Source organism: Primulina huaijiensis, chromosome 9 (genome assembly GCF_012295235.1).
Source record: "Primulina huaijiensis isolate GDHJ02 chromosome 9, ASM1229523v2, whole genome shotgun sequence".
In the NCBI taxonomy this organism is placed as follows: domain Eukaryota; kingdom Viridiplantae; phylum Streptophyta; class Magnoliopsida; order Lamiales; family Gesneriaceae; genus Primulina; species Primulina huaijiensis.
The window spans coordinates 4,805,123-4,818,338 of record NC_133314.1 but is presented as its reverse complement, the minus strand read 5'-3'; positions in this window follow the sequence as shown (position 1 = coordinate 4,818,338).

Below are 13,216 nucleotides of genomic sequence, written 5' to 3'. Positions count from 1 at the left end.
ATTAACTACTTACATAAACTTATGATATAATATTCTTTTTGGTAATTTTGACAATAAAAAGATCTTATAATACCAAACATATTAACATATTTAAGTTGTTTAAAATAAGTTCATCCAAAAATTTATTATCTTATTTATAAAGAGTAGGTCTCTTGTGAGATTCGTGATACGGGTCAGCTCTGTTCATATTTACAATAAAAATTAATACTTTTGGTATAAAAAGTAATAATTTTTTATGAGTGACCCAAATAGAATACACGTATCACAAAATTGATCTGTGAGACCATCTCACATAAGTTTTTTGTGATTTATAAAATTAGACTTCATGACTTAAATGCACTTTTGTTGTTAAATAATTTTTTAATTTTGAATTTTATAATAATTTTTTATATCATGGGTTATATATATATAATGTAAAAATTTGAAAGTTTAGATAAAGTTAAATAAATATTTTGAAATTTGGAAGTGACATAGTAAATTTAGGTGAACAAATTCAGTAAAAGAGCGTGATTTTTTTTTTGTTTCCATTAAACAACAATAAAGAAATTTTTTATTTTGAGAGAATTATTAATTTTGGTACTTCTTTAAAAATTGGATTATGTTACAAAAGTTAGTTTATCTGGATCCTTTAGCGTTAATAATATAATAAGTGTAGATAAAAATAATATATGTTGTTTATGTATAATATATTTTTATTTTTCAATTAATAGATTAAGAGGGTGTTTATAAACTGTCATAATTTGCTTCGTAAAAAAATTACAAACAACTTATAAGTAGGGGTGGGCGTCGGTCGGTTCGGTCCGGTTTTTCTCTATAACGGTTCGATTTTTTGGTTTTCGGTTTTGAATATATCTAGTCCAAAACCAAACCATTTTATTACGGTTCGGTCCGTTTTTTGTAATACGGTTCGGTTTATATGGTCGGTTATATAGGATTTTATAATATTTGTTTAGAAATAAAATTATACATCACTTGATGCTTGATGGATGCAACACATATAAAAGAAACAATGACAGTAGATGAGTAGAAGATGTACGGTTACAATACACTTATGACTTAACAATCTAAGCTTCAATAACAATTTGAAATACAATTTTAAACAGTAGCTCATCAATAAAAGGATACACAGTCATTAAATTCTAATTCTAAGACTCCAAAATGCACATAAATTTTGCATCTCAAATCTCAATACATTTAACAATATGAGCCTCAATAACAATTTGAACTTCTAATTGTCAAACTCCAAAATCCTGTTTTGCAAAATTAGAAACAAAAATGACATTAAATTCATCACAATAGTGATTATGAATCATAATTTTGAAGCATAACTTAAATATATATAAACTTACTGAAACTAACAAAGATCTTTCACATTTATTAGCCCATTATACAAAAAATCCTATAGTTAAATATAATATGGCCGGTTCGGTTATTTCAATTATCTGGGGATCAAAACCGAAAATCGAACCGAAAAACCGAATTTCTTTAATTTTGAAACCGTAAACGAACGAAAACCGAATTTTTCGATCCGGTCGGTTATTTCGGTTTTAACCAAACAATGTTACCCCTACTTATATAAGCGGTCAAAATAAGTTGTTTACAGCTTATAAGTTGTTTTTTAAAAAGTTTGGAATACCCTACATTTTTTAAAAAAATTTTATTTTTATATTTCACTTCTCCAAAAAATCCTTATATATCTTCTTCTTAAATTCTCATTTTATACATGTTTCTTAAATCATCACGTTATCATTTTGTTTTTTTATTAAATTTAAAATACAGTTTTTTTTTTATATTTTTATTAGGATATAAAAAACAAAAGTATTAATATTTTATTGAGTAAATTATTAACTACAATTATTTAAACCAACATTTTATTTATACACATTAAAAATAATACTAAATATTTTTTCTCCAAACTNTGCGGTTTAAAAGATTTGAGTTGCACCATTACAACTAGCTATAACTTTTAGTAAAACGGTAAACACTCGGGTTCGATTCCCATTGATGGCAAGGAGTGCAATTATTGGAAGGGAGATTGTTGAGCACAATAATTGTCCCTGCTTGGTAGAGCGATCGAACTGTGGTGCTTGTGCTGCTATGCGATTTAAAAGATTTGAGTTGCACCATTANACTCTGCTCATATTTACAATAAAAAATAATACTTTTGATATAAAAAGTAATAATTTTTTATGAATGACCCAAATAGAATACCCGTATCACAAAATTGATCTGTGAGACCATCTCACATGAGTTTTTGTGATTTATAAAATTAGACTTCATGACTTATAAACTCCGAAACAATTTATTATGTAAGGTCCAAAATGTGATAACGTAATCCAACTGCATGCAAATAGAAAATGCCTAATTAAATTTATTGAATGTGGTAGGCATGTTTATATTTTTAAAATAGGATTTTATATTAGAATGCATAAAACTATGTTTTAAAGGTTATTCGAGACACGATCAAAGAACGGAGACTGATGACCATAAAGGGAATTTTTTTTATTAAATGATTATTTTTAATTATTTAATATATTGTATATTTTAAATGGTATTTTCGAAAATGTTGTCTTTTGAGGTGTTTTTACGCGCCGAGTCGTATTTTAAACCGGTAATCGAATTTTGACGAAAATAGAGGCTTTTTGGTCGCTCGGTTAATATTTTCGAAAACTTTCCTAACGAAATATTTTACCTACACTATAATGGACCTATTATACTAGGTTATTGGGCTAACTTGTTATCTTAGTATTTTATATCACAAACAAGGTTTCCAAACCCTTTATTCCACACATAACTCAAGCCTCCCTTCATCAAAGACTCTTAGGGTTTTTCCATTAGCACACACGGCCACACACACATACACAAATTTTAAAGGTCATTCACGTGAATTTTGAAGAAATAATTTCAGCAAGGTCTTCTTCCCCGTCTTTCCGCCAACGTCCCTCCCATCAAGGATTGTTTTACGTGAGTGAAATATGCGAAAGCACACCTTAATCTTCCTTCACTCATCATTCATACCATATTATGTGTATTTAATATGTTTGCATGAAAAATAAGATACACTTTCTTATATTTTCGTTTTTATGGCAATACATGATCAAAACTTGAGTTTTCATACTTTTAAATTCATGCATTTGTTGCACAAATGAGCTGTCATGATAGGGTTATGAAAGGGGACGTTTTTCAGCATGATTAAGGGTCCATAGAGGCTTTTCTAAGGTCTGGACAAGAGGGGGAATGAGCTGAAAGTTTTTGGGTTCCAAAAGCAAGCTAGGGTTTCAGTTTGGGTTTCCTAGAAGGGCGCGACACCTAGATACTGTAGAGACGTGTTCATGGGTCTTAAAAGGGCCTATTCATGGTCCTAGATTGCTGGTATTGTACCTGGTGCGAGGAGGAGGGCTGGTGATGCTAGGCTTGATCGCGCAAGACATGTAGGGCTCGGGTTTGGGGGCTGTGGGTGCTAGGCTCGCTAAGCTCGGTCCAGTAGAGTCCGCAAAGGTCGGTCAAGGTCATACGAGGGTGGGTTAGGGTCTCGACAGGTTGGTTAAGGCGAGGATCGAAGGGCTTGAACTTGGATAGGGTTTTGGTTCGAAAATAAGGCAAAAATTCAGTAGGCGTCTCCGAGGGTCTTAAATGGTTTGATTTGGGTTGCATAAGGTATGGTTAGGTGTTAATAAGCTATGGTTAAAGTTTGGTTGAGTTTTGAGTCGATTCGGGTTAAAACCGGGATGTAGGTTCAAGTTTTAAAACGAATTGAGAAATTAGTCAAGTAGATTAAGTTTACGCCTAAGAAATATTTATGGGTGTATTTTAAGGTGTTATGTTAAGTTTGGATGGATTTGGGTTGTCTTTTTAAGGTTTAAGGATAAATTGGGAATGTTAGGGTTTTATGGGTAAAACAATCATTTTAACCTGAAAAATGTTAGACGTCATGGCAGTGCCCTGAATGCTGAAATGAATGTTAAATTTGTTTATTTTGAAAGATTATGAAATTTTATGAGGAAAAACGATAAATGCTAAAAGACGTGTTGCATGTTTGGTTTAAAAGAAAATGATATTATTGAACTTTTTTCCTAAAGTGATGGAAACGAGAAAAAATATTTTGAAATAAGTGATTTAATTGTGACGGTAAGAAAATGAGGATTCGTGAGGGACGAAGCCCCAGTGGAACTCGTTTATGGGGCAAAGCCTTGTGAGAACCCAACGATCGAACATACATATATGTATGCGTGCACACATACATATTTTTAAAAAATTATATAATATTTTTTTAAATTTTAAAAATAATATTAAAATTTATAACTTTAGAAACATATTTTATAATTTTTTTATCTTACGAGTAAATGATTATTTAATTTAAAAATTTAAAATTATAGATAACGATAAAAAATATATTATTATGAGTATGATAAATATAGATAAAATGTAAATTTATTAAAATATGTCTGTCATTTTTTATTAAATAAAAATAGAATATTTTGTCATTTGAGAAAAATAAATATATTTGATTTATCAATAAACATATTATAATACCAAAATTAATTATTTTATGTCATTCAACTTAAATAATATAGTAATCACACGAAAAAAAACGATGTCTTAGAATATTACTATAAGTGCGTATTCAACAATCCAATTTTGATTTTTACATATGAGATCTGTGATTTTTTCAACATTAAAACGGAAAAGGACTATTGGATTCAAACTTAGAATAGTACACTAGTGAGCATTTAATAGCCCTTTCTAAGATCATCATTGACGAGATATAAGTTCCATTTCATAATACGTTGAAAATAAATTTATATTTTAAAATAAACAAACTTAATAGTTATTTTTTTGGAGCATTTTTTTTAAATCTTGGTCAACTATATTATTTAGAAAATCATTGCATGGGAACAGGTTCATCTTCAAAGTATTTTGCCTTTTGGAGTTCTCTTTTTCCTTTTATTGAACATAATGATGCAAATAGGGCTTTAATGAGTTCTAATATGCAACATCAGGAAGTTCCGCTTTCTCGGTCCTAGAAATGCATTGTTGGAACTGGGTTGGAATGACAAGCAGCTCTAGATTCAGGGGCTCTTGCTATAGCACAACGTGGATGAAAGATCATTTATATCGATATTGAGAGGATCCTTTTATCAGAGAATGGAGATATTCTAAACATTTCATTAATTATGTATAAACGTTCCAATTAGGATACTTATCTGCATCAAAAACCCCAGTTTAGACGGGGTATATGCATTCAAAAAGGACAAGGGAATCCTTTTAAACAACTTGTTATTTGATCCTGAGTATCCAAGAAAAATCAGAATATTTGATGGAAGGACGGGGAATCCTTTTGAACAATTCGTTATAATAGAAAAGCCTTATATCTTGATATTCATTCATAAAGTTGATNATAGTATAATATTCTTTTTGGTAATTTTGACAATAAAAAGATTTTATAATACCAAACATATTAACATCTTTAAGTTGTTTAAAATAAGTTCATCCAAACATTTTAACATCTTATTTATAAAGAGTAGGTCTCTTGTGAGATTCGTGATACATGTCAACTCTGCTCATATTTATAATAAAAAGTAATATTTTTGACATTAAAAATAATAATTTTTCATGAATGACTCAAATGAAAAACCTGTATCACAAAATTGACCCGTGAAACCGTCTCACATGAGTTTTTTATGATTTATAAAATTAGATTTCACAACTTATAATATCCTAAAACAACTTATTATTTATATTTTTATATCTAAAATGATGGATAAATATATTGAAAGTGATTTCTCTTATCTGCCAGATTTGGTGGATAAAAATGTGGGGAAAAAAGGTTCAAGATGTTCAAATTTTTAAAAAGTGCATGGAATGAAATGTTACAAAGGTCCTTAAAGATGACAATAAGGGAACTGACGCAACATTCATGACGGTTGAAGAACCAGATTTGGTAGCTTCAATTCAAGATTAAGAGGCGCAGATGGCAGTTGAAACTGCGGTGGAGTTTGTGCTAGAAACTGTTTCTTTAGCACCACGATTAGTTTCAATGCTAATTTAGCAGTTGAAGTCTCAATTGCTACATTCACAATATTTGAATCATTCTCGATTTTTGAATCAATGGGGGACCAGCTTGCTCCAAACCAATAAATGGTTGAAAATTCAGTTGGTGTGGCAAATCAAACTGAAACTGTTGCGCCAGTTGACCAAAATGTCACTCTATCAGCTGAAATAGTTGCAAATACTTCAATTGAGAAAGTTGATGTTGCAGATCAAGCCATCAGTTGATCATCTTTCCTGATCCAAAAGCTCATTTGATTGCTGATTCACCTGAGTTATAGCTTGGAGAAGATCTTACTATGGATAATATTATGTCAAATCTAACTTGAATCAATGCACTGTTTACACAAGTCAAGGCAAGACAGAGACAGACTGCAACTGATATTGAGAATCTGAAAGACAAAGTGTTCAAAAACCTCTCAGGCCTATCTAAAGATGTCAACACATTGTTTATCATGCTGGAGTCTATGAGAAAGAATTGTACTTTAATATCACAACTATCCAGTTCTCATGATGCTCTTACACGTCAGAAGATTTATTGCATGCTAGTTTAAATTTGAAGATAGATTCAGTTCACATGCAGCTCTCTACCAAGTTCAACACTACGTCTGCTCAAATGACTTTAGTCGTACATATTCTGCAAAGATATGTACCTCTGGGGTTGACAAAATGGGAAAGTGAGCTTGAAGGACAAAACTGATAAATCTAAAGAGGAATCCTCTTAAAAGAAGTCAAAAAAAAAAGAAGAGGGAAGACAGAAAATATTTATATTTGCTTCTATCAGTTACAAAAATTTATTCAATATTATTCTATATTTATTTTATGGGTTCATAAGAATTTTATATCAATACAAGTTTTGAATGAAGACAAATGGAGTTAGTGGTGTTAGATAAATTTTAAGGCGAAACTGAACTATGCTAAATTGAAATAACCAAGTCCACAAGCTAAATGAAATAACTAGACTGAACTAAGTCAAGACTAAACACTTAAATTTATCAGTTTACCAAGTCCATTGGTCGAGAAAATCTTCATACACTCTCAAGAACATCAATTTATGTGTAGGAAATCTAAACTGATGTTTGGATAAGTTTTTCCGTACAAAACTGACCGCATCTGTGTAAGACTGTCAGAGAATGTAGACATGGAAAAAAATAAAGCCAACATACACTTTATTTTTGGAACAGATCATTTGTGAAACTCAAGACCGTTGAATTCAAAGTCTACAAATAGAGAAAAAGTTCGGTTTAGTAAAGACCTACAATTTTTACAGAGATTTAAGCATTCAAACATTCAAGTATCTGAACTAAACATATATTTCGAGCACAATTTACAAAGAATTATATCTAATCATTGATGATCATTAAGTGCTAGGATATAGCAGTATTAGAATTCATTGTATTTAATAGCAGTATGTATATCGTTATTCATTCAGTTCATTTATATTAAGAGTTTCAGTGAACTAGGATTTTCAAATTATTTTTACTATCCAAAGCCTTATAGTGTGAGCCTTCGAAAGGAAGAAGGAGTGACATAGGAGCTTGAGTTCTCCGAACATCCAGAAACAAACTTGCTACTCTCCATTTCCAGTTTACATAGTCAAATCATTATTTGATTTGTTATAATCTGTCATTTCAACTTCTTTCCGCACTTATTTTTTTAGTCAATTGACATTGACAATCGAGAATATATATAATTCAGTTGTCAACCCGACTAAACTAATTCTAAAAAAAAGTAAATTGTGTTTAGTGTTTATTCAACCACCATTCTACACACTACAACCAATCTCATCAATTGTTTTGATGTGACAAGTCATATAAAAAACGATTGCTTAAACCTGGAAGAGGAAAGAACTTGAGTCGTCCTGAGACCCAGGAAGGAGGACAATTCCAAGAGAAAAAAAGAAAGCAGGGAAGTAGGTTCTGTTATGAGAAGGCTATACCCTAGTTTGCGATAACCAGGGAAGTTGATCGAACTAGCACACGTTCAAGTGAGCCCAGATCCCAGCTTAGCTCGGGCAGTGTGATGAGACTTGAAGGACCATGGATCCTGTCTATGTCCTCGCACAATGATCATTGACTGAGCACTTCTAGACAAGTGTATCTTAGGCCACATGTATGGAGGACTATACTCCAAAATCATTGACATGTCATTCAGTGCATGTCGGGGTAATTTGACAAGACCAGATGCATATGATTTGTTAGTTGTAACAGTGTCAGGAGGTAGGGCATGGACAACCATCCTGACGTGAGGATTGAGCACTGAAAACAAGGTAATCATAACTTCTCTCCTATAAATACCTAGGTTTACTTGATAATAAAACACTAAATTCACTTAAACATTTTTTACACAAGTATTCAATATACATTCTCTATATTGCATTTCCTTTGCAAAATACACTTGTCTGACTTGAGCGTTAAAGTGACGACGCCAGAAAACCATCCGGCACCCCCAATGTTCATTGCTCATAAAGTGTGCATATCCTTCTTCCCGGCCACCAGCTGTTCGGTTTGTCGTGTACCCGAGAAGAACTCTTCGGTCTGGTGAATCACCTACCCAGCTCACCCGATTTAACCAACCATCATCATTGGTGCCATTTTTAATAAATCGAATCTAAGACGTTGATATCATTTCCACCCGAAAATCACTGCTGAGGGTCGATTCACGAAGGGAGACCACAGACTCAGAGGTCCCCCAAGGGAATCCACCTCACATGCAACGAGAAGATGGATCCGAGGATGCGTCCCATCCTCAGAAAAAAGCGAAGCAAGAGGAAATCTCCTATGAATGTTCCAATTCCCTCACCATGGCTGAAGAACTGGAGGATTTAATAAAGAAGGTGAAAAATTTGGAAGGACAATGTGGGTCGTCTCTAGCCCCCCGAGTCCATCCAAGAGGGTGTCTTTTCTCCGCCAATGAACCCTTGCCTACTCATTACAAGTAAAAATTAGAGAGTATGACAGAAACACCAATCCCAAAGAACATTTGGCTCTGTTCGAGAACATGGTCATGTTGCGTTATGAAGATAAAATTAAGTACAAAGCTTTCTTAACCATGTTGGTGGACTCATCCCAACGATGGTTTGACAAGCTCGAGCCGCAGATCATACGTTCTTTTAGTGACTTCAGGAGCATTTTCTTGCACCACTTTAGTAGCAGCAAGAGGTACAAGAAAATTGATTCCAGTCTGTTTGAGGTAAAACGAAGTGGGGATGATTCATTGCGGGCATACATCCGTAAATCCAACAAGGCCGCACTGGAAGTGCCTTATTGTGCTCCCAAGACCAAAATTAATGCCTTAACGTAGGGAATCTGGGAGGGGATTTCTTCCGGTCCCTGGTTAAAAGCTGTCGTGAGATTTTGAGGATCCATTGTCCAGAGCGGAGAAGTACATTAACATAGAAGAGGCCCAGAAGCATAAGAGAGAGGCAGTGAAGAAAGAAATGGATGACCAACCAGGGAGGATGACAAAAGAGCACAAAAATGAAACCCCTTGGGGAGATTATCTCACCACACACCCCTGAAAGCTCCGAAAGATTGGATGGTGCAAGTTTGTGATGAGGATAAACAACCTCACCATCCCTTTCGGTCCTCTCAGGACTCGAAGGCAGCCGTTAAGTTTTGTACATATCACCGGAGTGCTATCATGATACAAGCGAATGCAAGCAATTAAAGAAGGACCATTCCTGACTAGGATATTGGAGTGTTTACAGTGAAATGCCAACATATTTGCATGGTCCCCTTCAGACATGGTCAGGATCCCAACCCATGTCACTTAGTATAAATTAAACACTTTCCAAGGTTAATGACCTATTATATAGAAGAAAAGGCACTTTGGGCCCGAGAAACACACGATGATAACTGAGCAAGAGCACGAGTTGCTAAAAGTTGGGCAGGTTCAGGAAGTTCAATTCCCCACTTCACTATCAAATGTGGTCCTGGTTCAAAAGGCCACATGCAAGTGGAGAATGTGTGTAGAATTTAGGGATTTTCATAAAGCTTAACCTAAAGACTGCTACCCCTTACCCCGAATTGCCCAACTTGCAGACTACACCTCCGGATATGTATTGTCGTGTTTCATGGATTCCTATTAGGGATATCATAAAATCCCCTTGGCCAGGGAAGATAAAGATGAAGTCAGTTTTACAACCTCAGGAGGTGAATTTTGTTTTACGGTTATGATAGGATCGAGTACTTGGATAAAGGAGTGTTTAGAAGGGGGTTGAATAAACACTCACAACTTTTCAAGTCTTTTCGAAAGATGAGTTCAGTTTAGTGATAAACTGATACAACAATAAAGTGCGGAATAAAACTAATTGATAGATAGAATAAAAACTGAAATAAGAACACGAGATTTTATGGATGTTCGGAGATTTCAAACGCTCCTACGTCACCCCTTCTATCATGAGGATAGGATATTCACTAAAAGACTTTGATCGATACAACAGTTTTACAGACCCACTTCAGTTTGGACTTAACACTGCCAAGACTGAAACTCTTAGTTTACAAAATGCTTCACTGTATACAATTGAATTTAGCACAACTGATCTCTTACAAGATCAATTTTTACAAGGACGATACTGTGCTATAAAGCTCGAAGGAGTAGCCTTGATTGCTGTGAATATATGCAATAAGCATGAGCTTTTATTTCAGCAGAGTAACATCGTATTTTTCAGAGAATAGACGAGTTTAGATGTTCAGAACTTTGATGTGTTATATGTTCTCTCAGCTGCTCTTCTCTACTATTTATAGGCTTCTCTTCAACAGTAATATTTGATAGGTTTTGAATCTTTTTATCCGTTGTTTTGTCATGTCAACAATTTTCTGACATTCGTACACTGCAGCTGAATTGCGGCGTTCCCACTATCTGTTGCAGTCTGCTTTTGTACTACTGTCTGTTGAACGTCCTTTTCTTGATGTGTACAGCTAAAGGATCAGCTGATAGGCAATAGTCTATATAAGTTTAAAACTGTTTGTAGCAACTGATCAGTTTTCAATTGATCAATCGTATAACTGATCAGTCAGTTGTCTGTGACGTCCAGTTCAGCTGGTTTTAGTTTTCCTTTGAAAACTGAAATCGGTCTTCTTGATCAGTTGATTTAATCAATTAGACTCACGGTTTGTCAAACATCAAAATTAAGTTTCCAACAAGTTATGTCATTCGGTTTGAAGAATTTAGGGGCTACTTATCATTAGTTGATTGATAAGATCTCTTCGAAGTAGTCTAGGAGAAATATCGAGATGTACATTGATGATATCCTTTTCAAATCCAAGGAAAACTCTTGTTTCATTCTTGATCTCGAGGAAACCTCAACTCTCAGAGAGTATGGGATGAAATTAAACCCATTCAAGTGTAAATTTAGGGTCAAAAGTGGCAAATTTCTCAGTTTCATGGTCACCGGGAGGGGGATTGAAGTTAATCCGGAAAAATTTAAAGCCATCTTAGAAATGACTTCCCCTAAGTCTGTCAAAGAATTATAAAACCCGAGGTAGGAGAAAAATTGTGGATTTACTTATCTGCCACCGAGCGTGTTGTCTGATCGATCCTTATCTGAGAAGAGGGAACATATCAGAAGCCTGTTTACTATGTAAGCAACGTCCTCATAAGATCTGAGTTGAGATATACTGAGCTTGAGAAGCTAGATTTAGATTTGGTCATTAATGCGAGAAAATTGAGATCTTAATTTCTGTCTCATCCTATTATTGTCCTCACAAATAGTCCACTGGGAATAAGACGCTAAAACTAGAGGAGTATGATATTGCATATCAACCAAGGACTACAATCAAAGCTCAATCCTGACAGGCTTCCTGACCGAGATGACCCAACTCGAGTTGGCAGAAGTATGGAGAATATTTGTAGATGGTGCTGCTATCAATGAAGAAAGTAGGGCATGAGTTGTCCAAATGGGAAGAAAATAAAAGTTTCTGTAAGATTTGATTTTCGGGACTCGAATAATGAGATAAGTTTGAATCTGTTTAGTTTGAATGAAAGCAGCTCTGAATGCAAGAGCTACCCGGGTAATCATTTACTCAGATGCAAGTGTGGAGCAGATCATGAGAAGAGAAAATACAGAGACCGATACACTTACTAAAATGGCATCCTCTTGAACCGGGGTGCGTGAGAGGGGTGTTATTAATCAAACTGAGCTCGTGTCTGTGATAGAAGTTGATCCAGTGGCCCCCCTCAGAATGACACATGGATAACACTCTTACTCAAGTATTTTTGACTAGCCAGTTACCCAATGACCCAAGATAGTCTCGAAAAATTAAGAGATAGTCTTCTCGCTTCGTTGTAACTAATGGGATGTTGTATCGATGATCATTCAAGGGTCCAATGCTCAAATGTTTGACTGATGAAGAAGCCAAGTATATATTTGGAGAAATTCATGAAGGATGTTTTGTGAACCATATCAGGGCTATAGCAATCATTTGAAAAACATTGGTGGCTAGATTTTTGTGGCCTACTATGAACTCAGGTGCTCTTCAAGTAGTTCGATCATGTGAAGGATGCCAACGGCATGACAATTTCCGTCATAGTCCTGCCTCATTCATGAAACTCTCCAAGCATCCTACTCATTTGATCAATGAGGCTTTGATATTATAGGACCATTTCCAATAGGTTGGGCGCATAAGAAGTTTCTGTTTGTTTCATTGGATTATTTCTCCAAGTGGGTTGAAGCCGAGCCTCTAGCCAAAAATCACAGAGGATGAAGTATTGAATTTTTTGTGAAAGAACATAATTTGCCGATTTGGGTTGACAAAAAATTTGATAACCGACAATGGTTGGAAGTTTCAGGGACGAAAGATGACATCATTGTGTGAAGAAATGAAGATTGGTCACTCTTTTACTTCAGTTTTCTACCCACAAGCTAAAGGGTAGACTGAAGTCACCAACTGCACAATTTTTTGAGATTTGAGAGCCAGGCTGCAAGGAATTGGGAAGAATTGGATAGAAGAAGTGCCAAGTGTTTTATGGGCTTATCGAACCACACCTCGAACTGCTAATAGGGAAACACCATTTAGTTTGGTGTATTGGTCTGAAGTTGTACTAACTGTTGAGATTGGGCAAACATCAGCTCGGGTCAAAACCTACCCAAAAGGGAATGATACAACTCTAGGTCAAGAGTTAGAACTTGTGGAAGAAAAAAAAGAAATGGTTGCCATTCAAATGG